This window comes from Octopus bimaculoides, chromosome 25, assembly GCF_046866305.1.
Source record: "Octopus bimaculoides isolate indiv1 chromosome 25, ASM4686630v1, whole genome shotgun sequence".
Lineage (NCBI taxonomy): Eukaryota > Metazoa > Mollusca > Cephalopoda > Octopoda > Octopodidae > Octopus > Octopus bimaculoides.
The window spans coordinates 20678603-20698387 of NC_142952.1; the positions used below are offsets into that span (position 1 = coordinate 20678603).

Sequence of the window (19785 nt, forward strand, 5' to 3'; positions counted from 1 at the left end):
AATATGTGACATTTATTCGGTAGCCATGATAAAGCTCATCATGTTATTCGGTAGTCATGATAAAGCTCCGAAACTCAGAGTTTTATCATGGCTACCGAATAAGTGTCACATATTTTTACATATATATATATATGATGATGATGATGATATATATATATATAAATAAATATATATAAATATATATATAAATATTACTCTTTACTCTTTTACTCGTTTCAGCCATTTGACTCCGGCCATGCTGGAGCACCACCTTTAGTCGAGCAAATTGACCCCAGGACTTATTCTTCGTAACACTAGCACTTATTCTATCGGACTCTTTACGCTAAGTTACGGGGACATAAACACACTACCATCGGTTGTCAAGCGATGTTGGGGGTACAAACACAGACACACAAACACACACACATATATATGCATATACATATATACGACAGTCTTCTTTCAGTTTCCGTCTACCAAATCCACTCACAAGGCTTTGGTCGGCATGAGGTTATAGTAGAAGCCACTTGCCCAAAGTGGCATGCAGTGAGACTGAACCCGGAGCCATGTGGTTGGTAAGGAAGCTACTTACCACACAGCCACTCCTGCGCTTATATCTAAATATATCTAAATATATATATATATATATATATATATTTTTTTTTTTTTTTCTTTTTCTTTTTTCTATAGTTTCAGCTGAAAGCTGCGGCCATGCTGATGCAACGCCGTTTTGCTACACTTTTATTACTGAGAGCCTCCTCCAATATGTGGTACTTGGTGAAGAATGGAGTTTGATGTAGCTACCCTCATTTGCACCTCTTGCCGTGAGGTAGGTTCATCTGGGACTCTCGACAGGAAGAGTTCCAGCTTAGATTTAAAAGCCCCTACATCTACTTTGTGCAGGTTCCTCAGGCTCTTTGGGGGAGTATTAAAAAGCTGAAACCCAAACTGTTGCAGTAACTGGTCCTGAAGCGCAATGGCATTGCTGGGGTCTTTGGCACTATGCAGTGTCGTCCCGTTCTGGCGTTGGTGTAGCTTTCAATGCCAAAATTTGGCACAATTCCTTCTAGGATCTTCCAGATGTATATTACTGCATAACTCTCCTGCCTTCTCTCCAAGGAGTAGAGTCTTAGCTGTTTCAGCCTTTCCCAGTAGCTGAGCAGTTGCAAAGAGACAATCTTCTTTGTGAATCTTCTCTGGATTGCTTCAAGATCCGCTGTTAATTTCACACTGGTGGGTGACCATAGCTGTGAGCAGTAATCCAGGTGGCTGAGGACGAATGTTTTCCAGAGGACCATCATGGTTTCCTTATCTCTGGTTCTGAATGTTCTCAAGATCCATCCAGCCAGTCGTCTGCACTTTGTCGCCATACTGGTAATGTGCACTTGGAAAGAGGTATCATCACTCATGTCGATACCCAGGTCTCTCACTAATTTAGGCTCTGGGATTGAAATTCCCTGTGGACTAGTGTACTCTGTAAGTTTCATATTCGGTTTTGGATGTTGGTAGCGCAGGGTTGGAATTTTTCAGCATTAAACTGCATATTATTATCTGTAAATTGAGTCCAACTCTTGCTGCAGATGTGCAACATCACTGGAGTTCTGTATTTTCTGCGAGACTTTCGTATCATCTGCGTAGCTTGCAAGGGTGGCTATCCAGGCACTTGAGGGCATATCTGAGAGGGCGACTATAAAAAGCAATGGTCCTAAGATAGTGCCCTGTGGAACACCGCTCACTGTTTGTGTTTTCATAGAGGTGGCTCCATTAGCCATTACTGCCTGACTTCTGTCTTTCAGAAAGTCATGTAACCACTCTCCAAGTTTTCCAGCTATGCCGAGATAACGCAGTTTGTGGAATATCATACCATGATCCACTTTGTCAAAAGCTTTTGCAAAATCAAGGTATATTACGTCCACATTTGAGTTGTTGAGTAACTGCCTCAACGTCCAGCCATAATGTTGTAAGATCTGGGTCAGGCAGCTCTTACCTGGTCGAAAGCCATGTTGGGTATCACTCAGTAAGTTATTTTCTTCAAGGAATGTGATTAGTTTTCCTCTGACTATCCTTTCCATGACTTTGCTGATGTGTGAAGCCAGAGAGATAGGCCTATAGTTTTTGGCATCTGCTCTGCTTCCCCCTTTGTGTATTGGGCATATTATTCCATCCTTCAGCTTGCTTGGCAGTCTGCCATTTGCAAGAAAGCTCTGGAAGAGGATCTGGAGGGGTTTTGCCAGGGCATGCTTACACAATTTAAGGAGGATTGCTGGGAAACCATCAGGACCAGCAGTTGAGTTTGTGTCCACTTCATATATATATGATGGGCTTCTTTCAGTTTCAGTCTACCAAATCCACTCACAAGGCTTTGGTTGGCCTGAGGCTATAGTAGAAGACACTTGCCCAAGGTGCCACATAGTGGGATTGAACCCGGAACCATGTGGTTGGTAAGCAAGCTACTTACCACACAGCCACTCCTATGCCTATACATACCACACAGCCACTCCTGCGCCTATTGGTCATTATAATGTAGTGGGAAGCAAGAAGATAAGTTGAATGATTAATAAATATATAAAATTGAAAATACAACTTATCAGTTTGCTGCGAACAATTCTTTCATTCACCATTAATAATTCCTATGTTTGCTGCTTACAAATTCTTGAGGTGAAGAATACTGATTCAGGATGCTGGGTAGCCAACTTATAAATGGAAAAGTAAAATCTGCAAAACTCCTAAAACTGTGTTCTGATATAAACCTGGGAACATCATTTTTCACTTCCAATCTTATATTTAATATCTATTAGTAAACCCACAAATATAACTCCAATACATGAAAAAAAAATGTAAGTAGAAATATAAAGAGGGAGACCCTTCCCTGTACTTCTGCACAAGATATATAATCCAAAGCAAGCATGAAAAAACACAGTCCTATTTTAAAACAGTCAAACAAAGTAAATCAGTCAACCTGTCATGATAAAAACTCAACCCTACAGAATAAAGCATTGTTAGGATGAATTTCCATGCTTTCATTCTTTGTAACATATTTACATTATTGTGTAGGGAGTTCAGTTGCTGACATGAGTTACCCCCCCCCCCCCAAGCACCACTCTGTATCCAAGTGGGAGAGGGGGAGCTGGAAAAGTTCATAACTTAATAAATTTCCTTTGGATAACTTTCATTTGAAGTTTCATGAAAGTGAAAGAAAAATTCAACAATAGCCTATATTAAGTACTAAAATTTGGCTGTAAGCTACTCTATTGAAAGTAGAAAAGGAGGAAAAAGAAGAAAGAAGGGTAACTATAGTGGAAATGTCATGATCAGAGAAAAATGCTAAATAAAATTCTAAACCTACTATTTCCCCTGCTAAATGCTAGATACAAAAATTTTCTTCTAAATGCTGAAAAAAAAAATGCTAGATCTATCATAAAATATGCTAAATTGGCAACCCTGGATTTACACCACAAAAGAAGTTACCTTAAAAATGCTATAAAGAAAAAAAACTATAGCAAGAGTATGCAGGCATGGTTGTTTGGTAAGAAGTTAGCTTCTCAACCACATGGTTCCAGGTTCAGTCTCACTGTGTGGCACCTTAGGCAAGTGTCTTCTATTATAGCCTCAAGCTGACTAAAGCCTTGTGAGTAGATCTGGTTGAAAAAAGCCCATATATATCAAATGCCCAGGAGGCTCTTTTGAGGTAGTAGATAGTTATGGCAAGAATAGAATGAAGGAAGTTCAGAGAGCTACTACTTCTGTTGGCAATAAAAGGACTCTCTCAGAGTGAAAGGTAGATTGTATGATGCTTGTGTGAGAACAGCTATATTACATGGTAGTGAAACATGGGCTCTGACTGCGGATGGCATGCATAGGCTGGAGAGGAATGAAGGTAGTATGCTTTGTTGGATTTGCAACATCAGTGTGCATGGCTGACAAAGCACAACTGTGTTGAGAAAAGATTTAAGCATAATAGGGATTAAATGTGGCATGCAGGAGAGGAGAATGCATTGGTTTGGACATGTGATGTGTATGAGTAAAGACAGCTGTATACAGAAGTGCCTGTCACTGAAAGTGGATGGTACCTGTGGAAGAGGGAGACCCAGGTAGACATGGGATGAAGTGGTGAGGACTGATCTTAGGATGTTATGACTCACAGAAGACATGACAATGGACCGAGATGTTTGGTGGTATGAGGTTTTCACACACCCTGCCTCAAGAAACCGAACTATATCTCTTCTAAACTGCATCTTTCTCTTCACATTTCCTCTTCATAAAATATCATTGTCTTCCAATCCCCTTTCCTGCCCTCACTGCCCTACTTACTGTATCACTGCTTTCCTCCCACCCCATTTTCTACCCAGGTTTTCACTGCAACCCTCACTCCCTACTTGTGCTTCCTTGGCAATACCTGACTGTGTATATTATGACCTTCGTGCCTCTCTCTTCATGCTCTTATCCCTGTTACTTGTGAGTATACCTTGGCACTTCACCACCATCTCTCTCCTGCTCTCTCTTACACTTTTTCTGTTTCCTACTCTCCCTTTCTCTTTCCCTTGCTCTTCCCTTTGGATGGTAGTCATGTATCTCCTCTGCAACAGCACACCTATTTCTGCCCTCATTCTTGATCACTCTCTCTCTTCATATTTTTTCTCTGGCAGGGTAACCAAGTATCTCCTTTACATCAGCACACCTGTTTCTGTCTTCTCTCCCTCCCTCTCTCTCTCTCTTTCTCTCTCTTTCTCTCTCTCTCTATCTCTCTCTCTCTCTCTCTCTCTCTCTCTCTCTCCCTCCCTCCTTCTCTGTCTTCCTCTCCCTCTTTTTCTCTTCTTTCTGTCTGTCTTTCTCTCTCTCAGAAGGTTATTAAAGATTGTAATTTGATAATTGATACAACAAACTTAGTAATAGAGCCCATGATTCTCAGATAACAAAAGGAATTAAAGCAATTCATCCCAAGATATGTAATCTCATTGTTATGCTAGCATCATTAAATGGTTGCACATATACATTTGAAATATTTGCAAATGATGAAGGTTATTCAGAGTGACTGAAATATACTTTCAAGGCATGCAACTACAACTTTACATGACAGTATATATTTAAGTTAATGAGTGAAGTGAAAAAAATTCATTATCCATATTATTTTGTGTTTTACATTCTATACATATTAATTGCACCTAAAACATCAATACAGTATAGTAGTAAATACAAAGTAAAGAGTTGAAGTCAACATTTCATAAAGGTAAATGTAGTTTGTTGTTGTTGTTGTTGTTGTTATTGTTGTTGTTATTATTATTATTTTATGTTTGACTTTTGTTTTGCATTTGTACAAGTTGGATCCAAGTCTCACCCAGAGACCTCAAGAGACAACAAGTTAGAAGTTCATGTAGGTGTTATGCCTAGGGTACCATATATTTGGATTTGTACAGTTTTGTTCAAGTGAATGTTTAAGAAACCATAAGAAAATTATGTTTGCTTTAAAATTTGAGATCACATAGACAGTATTTTACGTAGGATATGGGCAGTTCCCATGAGCACTATCTTTTGGACTTCAGCCATTTTGGGGTTTCCTGGTATCTCAGCTAGGTAGTAATCAGCCCGTTTCGCTGTCATTCCCAGGGCACCTATGACAATAGGTATTGTTTTCGTCTTCAGATTCCACATTTTGCTAATTTCTATTTCAAGATCTTTATATTCGCTCAGTTTTTGGTAGGTCTTGACAGATACGTTTATATCAATTGGGACAGTCATATCAATGAGGAGGCATGATTTTTGTCTGAAGTCTTTCAGTATGATGTCTGGCCTATTTGCGTCTATCTTTCTGTCAGTTTGAATGGTGAAGTTCCAGAGGAGTGCAATGTGATCATTTTCAAGTACTGGGGGTGGTTTGTGTTCCCACCAGTTTTTATCATGGGGCAAGTCCAGGTTTTTGCATATTACCCAGTGAATATATTGTGCAGCTCTATCATGCCTGTTGAGATACTCTGTAGGCGCAAGCAGACTGCACATGGAGACAACATGATCGATGGTCTCATTTTGTTGTTGGCATATACGACATAATGGGGAGCTGCCGTTCTTTAATATGTTGGCCTGGTAGTTCTTTGTAGGTAGGCATTGATCTTGGGCTGCTATGATAAACCCCTCTGTTTCTGATTTCAATCCAGAGGCCATTAACCATTGGTGGGTAAGGGCTTTGTCAATATCTGCATTATTCGCTCTCTTTGGGTATTTGCCATTGAGAGGTTTTCCATGCCATTTTTCAGTCATAATAGCTAAGGCAGCAATTTTAGCACGGGTTTTCAAGCGCTTAGCTTTTTCTGTAGGTGTTTCTAGTTCGTCTAATTCTTGAATTTGTTGCAATTGGAATTCACTTAGATATTCCTTTGCCTGTTTTGTTACTGAGTAAGATGCTTTCTTGCTTTCATATTTTAAGACAAGTTTTAGCATCCAGTCCTCAGAGTTTTTCATATAGGTGTCTAGGCCAATTGTGGCTACCTTCATTGATAATGCCAGCTGTAGTAGTCCTCGACCTCCCTCTTTTCTTGGCAGATAAAGACGTTCTATATCTGCCTTAGGGTGGTGCATTCTATGCATTGTCAACAGTTTTCGTATTTTTCTGTCAACATTACATATTTCAGTAATTGACCAGTTAACGATGTTGAAACTGTAAGTCACGACTGGTATGGCTAGAGCATTGATCGCTTCGATCCTGTTTCTCGCGTTCAGCTCTGTCTTCAGTATTGCTCTCACCCTGCGATAACATTCTCTTCTGATCCTTTCCCTCATCACTGAGTGCTTGATATTGTCCCCTTCAATTACCCCTAGGTATTTGTAGCTCTCCGCTGGTTCTAACTCTTTTATGACATTTTGCTGGTCAAGGTTCACATTAGATGTATTTGTCATTTTTCCTTTGATAAAGATAGCTTTTGCACATTTATCAAGGCCAAATTGCATCCTGATGTCATCACTGAATTGTTTAACTATCGCTAGTAGGCCTTTGAGTTGTTGGTCATTTTTTGCAAAGAGCTTTAAATCATCCATGTAAATGAGATGATTTATATTTTTATCAAATATTTTATAACCATACTGTGCATCATTGAGCAATTTTGAGAGCGGTATTAGGGCTAGACAGAAGAGGAGTGGTGATAGTGAGTCACCCTGGAAAATGCCACATGAAATTCTTACATCTCCAGCATTTAGAGATTCATTGTCATTGTTCAACATCAGTGTGGTTCTCCATGATCTCATACTTACAGATAAAAAGTTTCGCAGAGTAGGAGCTATTTTATACATTTCCAGACATTTCCTAATCCAGCTATGTGGTAGGCTATCAAAGGCCTTTTTATAGTCTATCCAGGCTATTGACAAGTTTTTGTGTCGCTTGTGACAATCTTCTAAGATCATCTTATTGATGAGTAGCTGATCTTTACAACCATAAGATCCACGTTTACATCCCTTTTGCTCATTAGGGAATATGCTACTTTCTATTAAAAAACTATAGGTGTACTCGGTTAGGACAGATGTTAGCGTCTTATACATTGTTGTTAAGCAGGTTATGGGGCGATAATTTTTTGGTTCGTTTGTTTCCTCATTTTTTGGAAGCAGGAATGTTAAACCATTAACTAGCCAAGAGGGCATCAAACTAGGATTTTGCAAAACATCGTTGTAAAGTTTTGTTAGCAGTTCATGGCTTTCTGGGAAGGCATTCAACCAGAAGTTAGGAATTTTATCCTTTCCTGGAGACTTCCATTTGCTTGACCTCCTGAGAGCAGATCTTATATCTTCTACCCTGACCCCCTCCCACTTTTGCTCCTCTAAGGAGTCTAGGTCTGTAGCTATTCTATCAATCCAAGGGGCCTTTTCATTGTGTGTTTTATCTTCTGCCCAGATTTTATTCCAAAATTCTTGCACTTCTTCTTTTGATGGGACAGACTTTATTGTTACTGGTGTTTTCCCTATCTTCCTGTAGAAATTTTTGGGGTTATTTTTGAACATGTTATTATCTCGGAAGAATTTAACACGCTTTTCATACCTTGCTATGCGGGCAGCTTTAGCACATACCTTTTGCTTGATGGTTTCTATGGTGGCATCAATGTCAACTATGGTTTTCATGTTATATTTTTTCTTTAGTTTTTGGGTCTTTGTAGGTTTGATACTCTTGTCAAATTTAAGGTTTTTCAAACATTCTATGTCAGATCTAAGCAGCTTAATTTGGTGTTGAATGCGTTCTTGCCAAGAAGGCTTTTTGTGGGAGTGTTGTCTTTTTCTAATCTTTTCACCACATAGAATCGTTGAGATTCTTGCGGATGCATAGTACAGGTGGTTGAGATCTGTAATATCAACATCATTAGCTGAAATTATATCCTTAAGTGCAAGGCGGATTTTACCAATTATTTTCAGGTTTTGGTTAGAATTGCGAATTTTGGGGAGAGTGTCGCGTTCATTCATACTAGTTTCTTTAATTTTCAGCCATTCAATCATGATTTGATTTTTTAGATCATGTAGTTCTGTTGCGTCGGTTTCTGTATGACTTCCTTCATCTATTTGATTTTCACCTGCCTTAGTGTTTATGGTTGGTTCAGAGAGTATTTTATTTTGCCTATCAGTTACCTTAACTCTTTCAATTATTACTGTATTTTCATATTATTATTATTATTATTATTATTATTATTATTATTATTGTTGTTATTATTATTATTTAACTAGGTTTTATGCCTATTTTCTTTATCCATCTGTTCAAATCTTTTGGGATAGTTCCTAATGCACTTATAACTTCAGGGATACATTTTACCCACACTTTCCATAGCCTCTATAACTCAATGGCTAGGTCCTGACACTTTGTTATTTTCTCTCTACCTCTCATATTGACTTTCTTATCATAGTCTACTCATCGTCTATTACTACTTAATCAGGCCTTGTAGCTTTTATTACTCTGTCTGTCTGAATGTTAAAGTCCCACTTATGACCTAGTGGTTAAGGTGTTGCACTCATGATCACAAGATTGTGGTTTTGATTTTGTAATCTGGTGCATTGTGTTCTTGAGTGAAACACTTCATCTCAAGTTGCTCTAGAATCACTTTGACACATGGCTCATTGTATACTGTGCACCTGTTCAAGCAATGCCAATTTGATGGAGAGAGTGAGCTAATGTACAGCACATACATTTGATCACTAGAAACAAACCATTTGTGCAGGTCAGTCGGCAAAAAGCTGAACACTCATATGTTATTCTTGACTGGAAAGTCCATCATCATCATTATTATTATTATTATTATTCTGCATGCTAGCAGAATCATTAGCACACCAGGCAAAATGCTTAGCAGCATTTCATTCATCTTTACATTCTGAGTTCAAATTTCACTGAGGTTGACCTTGCTTTTCATCCCTCTTGAGATTGATAAAACAAGTACCAGTTGAATACTGGGGTTGATGTAATTGACTTGTCCCCTCCATCAAAATTTGTCTGCCTCTATTTTCTGAGTTCAAATTCCACAAAGATCACCTTTGCCTTTCATCCTTTCAAGGCCAATAAAATAAATACCAGTCAAGTACTGGGGTTGATATAATTAATTTCCTCTACTCTTCAAAATATTGTTGGCCCTGTGCCAAAATTTGAAACTGATATTATTATTATTATTATTATTATTATTATTATTAAGGCGGCGATCTGGCAGAATTGTTAGCACATCGGGTGAAACGCTTAGTGGTATTTTGCCTTTCACTAGGTTCTAAGTTCAAATTCCACTGAGGTTGACTTTGCCTTTCATCCTTTTGGGGTCAGTAAAATAAGTATCAGTTGAACACTGGGGTCAATGTAATCAACTCATCCAAAATTGCTGCCCTTGTGGCAAAATTTGAAACCATTATTATTATTATCATTCTTATTAAGGTGTTGAACTGGCAGAATCATTAGCCTGCTGGACAAAATGCTTAACAGTATTTCTGCTGGTTTTATGTTCTAAGTTCATATACCTTTCATTCCTTCAGGGTTGATAAAATAATGTACCAGTCAAGCACTGGGGTTGATGTAATTGGCTATCTATTCCCACTAAAGTTGCTGACCATGTGCCAAAATTTGAAACAATTATTATTTAGGGTGGTATTTTGATTGAATCATTAGCATACTTGTAAAAAATGTCTTGTAGTATTTCTTCCAGCTCTTCACATTTTGAGTTCAAATCCTGCCAAAGTCAACTTCATGTTTCATTCTTCTGGAATTGATACAATAAAGTACCAGTGTCTGTACTGGTACTTTAAAATGCCAGCCTCTGAGATCAACTCATAATCAACGATAAAGTACCAGTTTCTGAGATCAACTCACCCCTACCTTTAAAAATTACTGGGCATGTTCCTAAATCAGAAACCATTGTTGTTGTTGTTGTTGTTGTTATTGTTATTACGGCAATGAGCTGACAAAATCATTAGCACATTGAACAAAATGCTTAGTAGCCTTTCTTCTGACAATGTTCTGACTTCAAATACCACTGAAGTTGATTTTGCCTATCAATTTCTCGGTTGATAAAATAAGAACCAACTGGGCACTGGGGTTGATGTAATTGACTAACACCCTCCCCACATTAATCAAGCCTACTGTAGAAAGAATTATCAATATTATTTATATAGCTAGCTGGTAGAATTGTTAGCATGGTGGGCAAAATACTTAGCAGCTTTTATTCTGGCTTTATGATCTGAGCTAAATTACTACCAAGGTTGACTTTGCTTTTCATTCTTTTGAGATTGATAAAATAAGCTACCATTGAGTACTGAAATCAATGTAATTAACTTCTCCTTTCCTTCAAAGTTACTGACCTTGTGCCAAATTCAAAAGGAATTATTATTGAGTGAGAGAGCAAGGCATACCATCAAAGTGACACGGGGGTACAAATATACGAAGCCCAATATACCTATCATGACTACCCATCTGATAAGAGTACATCTGGCACATACACCACAACCATATGTGTGTGACATGGTGATTTCATATCAAGATAAACAATACATGACCTTGCAGGTGGGGCCCAGTTAGAATTTTCTTCAGGTTGAGTAGCCCATCCCACTCAAAAGGTCCCTCAATGAAGATTGTTTCCAGAGGTAAATTGTTCAAACCCCAAAGAATTCCTCTCAACACATGGTTATGCTGCTCCTCCACTACTCCTGCTCAAGATCAGAGATGTACATATCATTAGCCACTAAGGGATATGCTCAACTAGTTACTGTCAAGCAACTAACAAGCAAATCTGTAGTATTGAGCAGAATATTTGCTGTAGCCCATCTTTTTATACCAAAACAAAACATGTACATGATAATACTTCCAATCAGTTAAGATCAGAAGCCATGAGAGCCACTGTCTGGTACTGTATCTTTCATCATCATCATCATCATCATCATCATCATCATCATCATCATCATCATCATCATCACCATCATCATCATCATCATCATCATCATTATTACATGTACTTGGCTTTTGTTGACTTGGAGAAAGCTTTTAACAGAGACCCCGATCCATTATCTGGTGGTCAATGTGGAAACTAGGGATAGATGAGTGGTTGGTGAGTGCTGTACAAGCCTTGTACAGGCATGCTACCAGCAAGGTGAGGGTGGGCAATGAGTGCAGTGAAGAATTCAGGGTGCAAGTAGGGGTTCACCAAGGATCGGTGCTCAGCCCCCTCTTGTTCATCATAGTCCTCCAGGCAATAACAGAGGAATTCAAGACAGGCTTTCCCTGGGAACTTCTCTATGCTGATGACCTTGCTTTTATCGCTGAATCACTATCTGAACTACAGAAGAAGTTTCAAGCATGGAAACAAGGTCTAGAATCAAAGGGCCTTAGAGTTAACGTAGCAAAACCCAAAGTCATAGTAAGTAGGAAGGCAGACAAATCACAAATTCTCTCAGGTATAAGACCCTGCTCAATCTATAGAAAAGGTGTAAGTAGAAATTCCATAAGATGCACCCAGTGTAGTAAACTTTGGACACACAGAAGGTGCAGCAATATTAAAGGAAGGTTAACAGAGAAACTAACTTTTATATGTGGAAGGTGCACAGGCATAATAAATGCTGAACAAGTGCAGAGAATAGACTCCATCAACTGCCAGGTGAGAGGCAAGCTAGAGGTAGTAGATAGCTTCCAGTATCTAGGTAACCAGGTTAGTAGTGTAGGTGGTTGTTCTTAGAGTGTAGCTGTGAGAATAAGTTTAGGGCAAAGTTCAGAGAGTTCCTACCCTGCTGGCAACAAAGGGCCTCTCTCTCAAAGCGAAAGGCAGATTGTTTGATGCCTGTGTGTGAACAGCTATGCTGCATGGCATAACAACTGAGGACATGTGTAGGCTTGAGATAAATGAAGCCAGTATGCTTTGTTGGATGTGTAATGTCAGTGTGCATGTTCAACAGAGTGTAAGCATCTTGAGAGAAAGGTTAGGCATAAGATGAATCAGATGTGGTGTGCAAGAGAGATGACTGCGCTGGTATGGTCATGTGATGCATATGGATGATGACAGTTGTGTAAAAAAAGTACCGATCTCTAACTGTGAAGGGATCCTGTGGTAGAGGTAGACCCAGAAAGACATTGGATGAGGTGGTGAAGCATGACCTTTGAACTTTGAACCTCACAGAGGCAATGACTGTTGACTGACCTTTGGTGATGTGCTCTACTTAAAGAGGACCTGTCAAGCCAGGTGCACCTGTGCTGGTGGTATGTAAAATATTCAACCTTTGAATGTTGGGCCTCATGGAGGCAAAGTGGCTGAGTACCTTTCAAGTATTGGGCCTGACGGAGGCAAAGTGGCTGAGTACCTTTCAAGTATTGGGCCTGACGGAGGCAAAGTGTTTGAGTTCCTTTTGAATGTTGGGTCTCATAGAGGCAAAGTGGCTGAGTTCCTTTCGAGTGTTGGGCTTCATGGAGGCAATGACCAAGACCTTTGGCATTATGTTGAAGAAGACCCATCAAGCTGAGCAAAATTGCAATCATGACAGATACCAGTGTCATGCAAATGGCACCCATGCCAGTGGCATGTAAAAACACCCATTACACTCTCAGAGTGGTTGGCATTGGGAAAGGCATCCAACTGTAGAAGACCATGTCAAATCAGACTGGATCCTGGTGCAGCCTTCCTGTGTGCCAGCCCAGTCAATCCGTCCAACCCATGCCAGCATGGACAACAAACATTAAATGATGATGATGTGTATATAGGGTGCTGAGCAGGTAGAATTGTTATCATACTGGACAAGATGCTTAGCAGCATTTTGTCCACCTTTACATTCTGAGTTCAAATGCAGCCATGGTTGACTTTGCCTTTCATCTTTTTGGGGTTGATAAAATAAGTACCAGTTGAACATTGGGGTCAATGTAATTGATTTATTCCTTTCCCTGAAATTGCTGGCCTTCTGCCAAAATTTGAAACCATTATCATTATCATCATTTTTATTATTAATATTACATGTATATTACATGTAATATTACATGTATATTACATGTAATATTACATGTATATTACATGTAATATTACATGTATATTACATGTAATATTACATGTATATTTAGGGTGGCAAGCTGGCAGAATCGTTAGCACACAGGCAAAATGCTTGGTGGCATTTTATTTGTCTTCATGTACTGAGTTCAAATTCTGCCTCACTCAGCTTTGCCTTTCATCATTTTGGGGTCGATAAAATATGCACCAGTCAAGCACTGGGGTCGATGTAATTGATTTATCTCTTCCCCCAAACTTGCTGGCCTTGTGCCAAAATTTGAAACCATTATTACATGTATGTAATATCTGGCTTTCTTACTACTCTGTTTTTATGTTTGTCTCTCTGTCTCTCTCTATTTAGCATGCAAATTTGCTTGTCTTTTTTTAAGCCCATGTGCATTGATATATTTGATAATGCTCACTACTTTGGCACCAAGAGTGTCAGATTTGTATAACTCTTAGAAACATTGAAAATATCCTATTTCTATCATTTAACACTTTCATTACCATATTTTTGCTGAAATATACAACCTTTGCTTCAATTCATTTTTTAAATAATTAAGAATTTAGCACAATAATTTTGTCATTATGAAGCTGGTGCTTGGAACTTAAATTTAACATGAAATTTTGATGGAAGATTTGAATTTAGATCACTTTAAAACAAGATATTTGTGTCCTAGAACCAGTGGTAGTCTCAGGCAGGTTGGTAACAAAAGGATTAAAAAACCTCTTCCTATTGAACCACCCATAAACACCAATAAATAATTTCTTTGGTTATACTTCATCTACCCATTGTCTTGGTTCAATTTTTAGATTGAAATATATCAACCAAGGTATATACCAACTTTATTTTATTGGTTTTTCATTGGACATAAAACTCAATATTTTTATATGTGAATCACTTATGTTGTTGATTACCCCAAGTCAGCCCTGACTGAGCAGACATGATTAAAAGTATTCCAGCCATGAACTTCTAATCTTATTGGCTTTTCCTTCAGAATTGATATATAGAGGATTAGGAACTGATGTAGCTGTGTAGTTAAGAAGCTTGCTTCCTAACCATGTGGTTCAGTCCCACTGCATTGCACTTTGGGTAACTCTCATTTAGTATAGCCTTGAGTCAACCCAAGCCTTGACATCTCATATGAAATGTAGCAAAAATCAGTGCTGGCTATAATCTCTATGGAATATCTGTTGAAATAGCTATATCAAAATAATGTAAATTGCACTACTAATGCAGTAGAACATGGTATTGACTTGTAAAAAAATATACTTTATAGTATATTATGGTTGCATAATGAAGTACCACATACCTATAAATCATTAGTATTCCGGCTTTACATTCTATGTTCAAATTCTGCTAAAGTTGACTTTGTCTTTCATTTTTTGGGGTCAATAAAATAAGTACAAGTTGATCACAGATAAAATTGCTGGCCTGGTACCAAAGTTGGAAAGAATTATTATTGTAATTAATATTGTTAATATTGTTATTGTTGTTAACTCATTACAGGATTAGGATTTTAAAATTTATTTCTGCCACATTCTGAGCAGTTTCAGCTCCTAGATTTTCCAGGAAATATAGTTCTATGTCATGGCTGTAAGTAGTATATCTATCATTTCCTTTTATTTTATTCTTTGCCAGAATATGAAGAACCACCATGGACATCTTCAAACATTAGCATTATGCTATCTGACAAGAATTATGAGATGGACATTCACTTTAGTCTACACAGGTATGAAATTTTTGTCCTATAACTTTAATTACTTTTACATTGTACTTGATATTTTGAATCCTGTTTTCAAAATGTATTTTGCTTTTGCATGTATTTGGAACTTTAGTGTATATTGCAGCACTGTTGTACAAACTTTGCAATACGAAACCCAGGTAAAATATATAAATAAGTGTGTGTGCATGCGCATTATAATATTTGTGTCTATATATTACATCCCCCACACCCTGAACTACTTCCATTTTTTATCATCCTTGCCCACACTACTTCTACCAATAATCTCCTTCCTCTGTCTTCAACCACTGCTCTCTCACTTCTAGTATACTCCATTCTTAACACCTCTTATCTGCTATCATTCTCAATGCTGTCTCATATATATCATCATGCCTCACTTACTATAGTCCCTTGTATATCCTTATATCTCCCTCTTCACAGCTCTTACACTTTGCACATCATCCCACTACTTTCTCATCTATTCTCTTTTTTGATCCACTTCTATATCTCCCAACTTAATCCTCTCCATACTGGAATTTCCCTTCAACTGCACCTCTACCCCCCACCTTTAACCATCTATTATTCCTTCCACTCTCACTCACTCCCTGACCTACTGCCCATATCCTTTTTTATGCGTAGCCTCTTGTACCTTGACAGTTTGCTCCAACATCCCATCACTACCTTCCTTTTGTCTTCCTCAGCCATGCATCTCCTCCATAGCAAGACACCTGTGCTTGTTCCTCTGTCATTCTCAGTCTTTCAACACCTGCCACCCACTGCCATCTTACCCTCTCAAATATTCCACTTTTTATAGTGGGAACTATTTTCTCCCCCCCCCCCCCTGTTCTTTTTTTCTGCCCTGCAAGTAACACTGCACCTCAGAGGCTTGAAAAAAGCACCCGGTACACTATGTAAAATAGTTTGTGTTATGACGGGCATCCAGCCATAAAAAAACATGCTGAAACTGACAGAACTCAGTGTGGCCTTCCAGGTTGCCAGTACTTGTCAAACTGTCCAACTCATGCCAGCATGGAAAATGGACATGAAATTATGATGATGATGATGATGATGAAATGTGTGTGTGTGTGTATGCATGTATGTATGTATCATCATCATTTAACGTCCATTTTCCCTCATGGCATGGGTCAGACTGTTTGACAAGAGCTAGCAAGCCAGAAAATTGCACCAAGCTCTATTGTCTGCTTTAGCAAGGTTACTATGATTGGATGCTCTTCCTAATGCCAGCCAATCTACAGAGTGTATTGAGTGCTTTTTACGTGGCACCAGCACTGGCAGGATTACCAAGTAACTTGCAAAACGAAGACCCATCAACTAGGAGGAGGAGTAGTATTGAGAGAGGTGGCTTTGTGCCAGGTGATGAGAGGTTAACAAAATAAGAGGAATAGAGGTAAGGGTCTTACTGTAGAATAAAAACAAGGATACACTATTTGGAAGAGAATGGAGGGAAAGTGACTTAGAGAGAAAGATAGAGGAGAGAGAGATGGTGATGGTGACAGGTCATGACATACCCTCAAAGTACAGTTTGGGGTGAATATAGGTGAAGTGATACAGAGGATGTAGCTGAGTGGGTAGAGGGGGAAGTTTCATTAGAATGCTGGAAGAGACGGTTTGAGGTGGGCTAGAGATGAATGTAGTAAACGATGGTGAGAGATACAAGAGTGGCTCAATGGGAATGGGGTGTGTTATGGGTAGATATGTGAGGGCATTGAGAGTGATAAGAGAGACATTAAAGATGGAGTAAAGCAGAGGGGAGAGAGCAGTGGCTGAAGGCACAAACAGGAGATGATTGGTGGATCCAGCGGGTAGGGAAGATAATTATAAATGGAAGTGGTTCTGGGATGAGGAAGGTAACCAAGAGGAGGGGATGAAGTATGATGTCTATTCTGCTCTCAGGTGATTATGGTAGCCAAATAATACCATAGATAAAGAAGAGATGTAGGAAAGAAGGTTGATGGGGCAGAGAGAATGCTGTAGCGGACAGGTTTTCTTGAGCACAGCAAAGTGCCAGACATTGCAAACCTTCATCATCTCCTTAACACAAATTATCTACTACTCTAGAGAGCCTCTGGGGAATTTGAGAAAATCAATTTTATGTGTATGTGTAGCCTTAATGATTCTTGTGCATCTTCCAGACACAAAGACTACTTCTTCTGTTAACCTTCTTGTGATTCCATTGTACCTCTTGTGTGTTCACAGCTTGCACTGGGTACACCAGATGGAATTCTTACCTACACTTTTCCTAGGTATTGAGCAAAGCCATTAACCTGATTGTTTTTATTTTTGCTTACTAGATCCTTAGTCTTTGTTAACTCAGCATCTTGAGATCAGCCTTCAATACTTTGTACCATGTCTCTTCCTGGGTCTCCTTCTTCCACAAGTTCCATCCTCTTTAAGCGAATATCCATATGCATCATATAACCAGACCAGCACAGCAGTCTTTTCTCTTGTACACTGCATCTAATTATTATTCAGCCTAACTTTTTTGCTCAATACACTAATACTTTGTCATACATGTACTCTGACATTGTACATCCAACAGCACACACCTGCATTTAGGGCCCATTTCTCACTGTTATGTAACATTGTTGTTTGTACACAAGCATCATACAGTCTTCCTCACTCAGAGAGGGAAGAGAGAAAGAGAGAGAGAGAGAGACCTTTGGTTGCCAACAGAGGTAAAAGTTTTCTGAATTTTCTCCATCAAATTCTTATTCTAGCAATTACCCTTTCAGAACATCCTCTTCTACTGCTAATTTGGTCACTCAGGTAACACAAATTATCTACTACCTCTAGAGAGCCTCTGGGGCATTTGAGAAAACCAATTTTATGGCTCCTGTGCATCTTCCAAACACAAAGACTACTTTTTCTGTTGACCTGCCTGTGATTCCACTGCACTTCTTGTGTGTCCATTGTTTGCACTGGGTACACTGAATAGAATTCCTGCCTACACCTTTCCTAGGTATTGGACAGAGCCATTAACCTGACTGTTTTTATTTTTGCTTACTAGAACCTTAGTCTTTGTTAACTTTAAGGTCATTCAATTCTAAATTTTTCTTCCACTCCTGGAATTTCTTCTCTAGTTCCGTTAAAGATTCTGCTATAAGAACAAGATCATCAGGATATAGTAGTTCCCATGGACAACCAGTCTTAAATTCCTTTGATGATAACTAGGAGGGGGCTGAGAACCAAGCCCTGATGGACACAAGTCATTCTTCTATCCCTAGCTTCCTCAGAGATGACTATTTACACAAAGCTAGGTACTCTGTTGAAGGTTTTCTCCGGGTCAACAAATGCCAAGTACAATGGTTTATTCTTTGCTAAATACTTCTCTTACAGTTGCCTTATTATGAAGATATCATCAGTAGTGCTTCTCCCTGGGACAAAGCCAAAATGCATTTCATCTCATTTAATTCTGTTCCTAATTAATTGGGCTATAACTCTCTCTCTAACTTTCATCAATTTGATGCCTCTATACTTACTTCTATCTAAAGCAGTGGTTCTCAACTGGAGTCCAAACAAGATTTTGTTAAAATTTATCTCCAATTGCTTATACAGGGTGTCCCAGAAAGATTTACCCATTGATATTTCTTAATTATTCAAAATAAACTTAAGGTAGGAAAATGAAATTTGGCACACATGTTCTAATGTAAATTGTCAATTCATTGCAGTAATTACATTTCAAAATGACCACCTTTTATCTTGATCATAGCCTGCAAATGAGTAGTCACTGAGTTGCATGAGTGCTGTACCACCTCTTCATCCAACTTGACCCATGAAGACAGAAGAGTTTTCTTCAAATCTGACACATTTGAATAGGAGTGAACAGAAACATTACTCTCTAAGATGGACCAGATAGCAAAGTCCATGGGATTGATGTCTGGACTTGAGGAAGGCCATATCGTCTTGTTCCAAAAACCACTGAAATGCTCTTTGTACCACCTCTGTGTCAAATTGGATATGTGGGCTGGAACCCCATCTTGAAAATGTAAGTCACCAAAAGTTTCTATGATGCAGGGTAACACTTTCTCATCCAACATTTCCACATAAATTTCGCTGTTGACCTTGATGCCAGCATCAAGGAAGACTTGGACCCATCAGATGCAACTGTGGCTCACACCATGAGTGAAGCGGGCTTCTGACAGGGTAAATGACTTCTACTACCTTCAGTAAGTTTCCTGCATTACGTGCATAAAGCCTGTCATGCTGCCTGTTGGTAACAGCCTCCACAGTGAAGATCTTGTTGGACCAGATCAACACTTTGTTAGTGGCACGCTTCATCTCAGCTAAAATGATTTTACTCCTGTCAACCTCTTTCTTCTTGGAAGTTGCTGAAATTAATTGCTGGGATTGTTTCTTGTATGCAGTTAGCTTTAAATCGTCTTTAAAAATCCTGTGCATTGACGATTTTGAAATATCAAGATCTTTTGCAGTTTTTCTCGCACTCACTTCTTCACAACTTCAATAGTGTGTTTGGTATGAATTGATCGTTTTCTACCAGGAATTGGCTTACTAGAGGTAGTAATGGACTCCATATATTGTTTCCAGGTATTGAACATTGTTTTATGACACACATTCAACTGTTTTGTTGTCCTTGTTGCTCACTCCAG

The 19785-nt window shown here is 38.8% G+C and overlaps 1 protein-coding gene across 2 annotated transcripts in view; it reads left to right on the plus strand.

The window, feature by feature from the left end:
• Positions 1 to 19785, plus strand: part of LOC106876782 (sodium-dependent phosphate transporter 1-A) — a 312083-nt gene that overhangs the window by 40463 nt on the left and 251835 nt on the right. For both annotated transcript variants that reach the window (XM_089341906.1, XM_052976433.2), the window contains exon 2: positions 15076 to 15166. The gene's annotated coding sequence lies outside the window, so the exon portion shown is untranslated. The remainder of the gene's footprint in view (positions 1 to 15075; positions 15167 to 19785) is intronic.